This window comes from Solanum tuberosum, unplaced genomic scaffold (genome assembly GCF_000226075.1).
Source record: "Solanum tuberosum cultivar DM 1-3 516 R44 unplaced genomic scaffold, SolTub_3.0 scf00460, whole genome shotgun sequence".
Taxonomy (NCBI): Eukaryota; Viridiplantae; Streptophyta; class Magnoliopsida; order Solanales; family Solanaceae; genus Solanum; species Solanum tuberosum.
In genome coordinates this window covers 197934-200686 of record NW_006239377.1, presented here as the reverse complement: position 1 = coordinate 200686, position 2753 = coordinate 197934, and the positions used below count along the sequence as shown (strand labels likewise).

The 2753-nt window shown below is 37.0% G+C and overlaps 1 long non-coding RNA gene across 1 annotated transcript; it reads right to left on the bottom strand.

Annotated features, from left to right (window-relative positions):
• Window positions 1–501: 501 nt before the first annotated feature.
• LOC107058186 (uncharacterized) lies at window positions 502–1223 on the bottom strand. The gene is made up of 2 exons (XR_001471827.1): window positions 1182–1223; window positions 502–564 (listed from the first exon to the last, which is right to left on the bottom strand). It is a non-coding gene; the product is annotated as an uncharacterized lncRNA (long non-coding RNA).
• Window positions 1224–2753: the final 1530 nt, after the last annotated feature.

The window sequence follows — 2753 nt, the reverse complement described above, 5'->3', positions numbered from 1 at the left end:
TATAAATCGGGATCGACCCATGCTAGGCTTTCCTTTAACCCCTGGGATACCACCCGTAATATTGGGATCGACCCATGCTAGGTGATTCTTCCACCCTTGGAATACCACCAAACAATAAGCAGATTCATTTAATATCTTTCCATTAACATTTTAGATTAATCTTTAGGTGGTCATAGCATTTTTGAGTTGTGGGACTACATAGTCAACAAGTGACATGTAATAATCATATAATGCAAGAACAACAAAGTAGAGAGTAGTTACACAATTAGTGAAATGCATAGGAGCTGAAATAACATATGGACCTTATTTACTTAAAAGGAGAACTCATGCAGGGTATTTAATGTATATGTACAGATTTGACAATGAACATGTACTGGAACGTGCAGACATGTTAAAGAGTGAGAACAAAGTCATAAGTCGTGTTGGAGCTAGTAGGCTGCCTCTATGTGTCGAGGACGAATCTAGATTTCATGCCAATTAGTAGGAAATTTAAAAGCCTTACATACCTTGCTGTACCACCTTGTAGTTACCTTGAAGTACCTTCCTTTCTTTTCAAATACTTATCTACAATAGAGTAGGTGATAAACTAGTATTAGTAGTTACTAAACATGCTTAGGCAGACCAATCACACTCAACAATAATGCTCGAGCAACAAACCCGTAATTACCAAACTAAAGTTGTTCTTTCAATCCCCGCCTTCTTTTATTGAATTTGTACACTACACAACTATATTTCAATATCAACAATTTACACCCTTTCCATATATCAACCAAGCTGTCCCCAATATGTTTATACATCAACCTGTTCCAAAAACAGTCCTAACAATCCAACATACAATAGAGGACGTGAAACCATAGTTTCCCATCATCATCCCATGAGTTTTTATCTACAATGCACTTAAAATATCATAATTAGACTCGTGTTTAAGGAAGACAAAGATAGTGCAGTCACTTTATCTTAATTCTTATAACTCGTTTTTCTTTTAATTTTAACTCTTCAATAACTTGAGCTTCCCTTCACATAGGCCAAAAAAAAAAAAAAAGCCTCTCAATAACAAAGGAAAGTGAGCAATTAAACTTTTGACAGATTCAGTCCTCTACTTGTTCTTAACTAATTAACATGTTTTCTACCATTCCATGAGAGAATTAGGCTAAATCCATTAGTAATTCCATTTATATTACCTTGCAAGGGCTTGGGTTTATCCAAGAACCCTAGGAAACTTGTAGCTGCTGCTATGCTTTGAAAGATAGAGGAGAAGCTTAGAGAGAAATCTGATTTTTATCTATCCTTAAAAGTGAGGAAATGGCCGGCAACTTGGGGATTATAAAGGTCTTACTTTTCCCCACCTCTTAAGTTTTAATATCAGCCACTAATTTGTCAAATTGATCCAAGTAGGTGATGCACCTGCTTGGATTTATATATACAGAAAATGGGCCATTTATGTACTCATCTTGGGCTGCAATATTTCCCCTTTCTAATATTAAGCCATGGGGCAGAATTATACCCTTAATTTGGGCTTTAGTCTTTATTGGGCTCAAGTAGTTGGACTTGGACAGATTAGTGTAAGGCCTCATCTCCATTCCCTTTTCCTTTTAATTTAATTTGGGCCTCAAGTGAGCCCGTTAATGCATGAACTAATCTTTCCCATCTACCTAGCCCATTTGAGCTAAGCAAGTAAGTGACACCGGCTAGCTTTATAAAGTCCAACAAGCACCTCAATTCTTTTATTAGTTTTCCGAGCGTAATCTCCTTAGTTTAACTCAAAACTTATATACACTTGATCACTTTAACATTTAGACTTACATATAGCCCTTCGATCCAGAATTTAAATACTTCTAAAATTTGACATTCACTCGATCGTGCAATATTGCAATGTACGGGAGTTACCCTTATAGCTTCTTTATTGTCACTATTCATCTAGGAAATCAAGTTCATTACTTATACCACCAAGCTAAATAAAGTTCCATATGTGTAGGACTTGTACACGTAAAATACGGGGTGCTAAATCCTCCCCCCCTTAGGAACATTCGTCCTCGAATACTAACATAATCAGATAGCTTAAATAAGTTCAAACCTTAGTTTAAATCAACTGTTAATCACATAAGAAATACCCTTTCATGCGTACCTATTAATGATCCCATTCTGCACTTTGGACTTCCTCTTTAGGTTCAAATAAATAAGGGTACTTGGATTTCATCACTTTCTCAGCTTCCCACGTTACTTCTTCCACTTGTTGGTTCCTCCAAAGCACCTTTAGTGAAGCCATTTCTTTATTCCTTAGCTTTTTAACTTGACTATCCAGAATAGCAATAGGTACTTCTTCATAGGTGAGATCCCCTGTAACTTGTACATCTTCAATAGGAGTGATATAGGATGGGTCACCTACGCACTTCCGAAGCATTGAGACATGAAACACCGGATGAACTGCTGAAAGCTCTTGAGGTATCTCTAACTCATATGCAACTTGGCCAACTCTTCGAATAATCTTATATGGCCCTACGTAGCGTGGACTCAACTTTCCCTTTTACCAAATCTCATTACCCCTTTCATTGGAGATACTTTCAAGAACACCCAATCTCATATAGAAAACTCTAGTCCTCTTCTTCTAACATCTGCATATGATTTGTGTCGTCTTTGAGCTATTGCTAGCCGTTGTTGTATCACCTTAACTTTTTTCATAGCTTGAAGAACAAGGTCTAGGTCCAAATAAAGCAGTTTCGCCTACTTCAAACCAGCCAATTGGTGATCTGCAC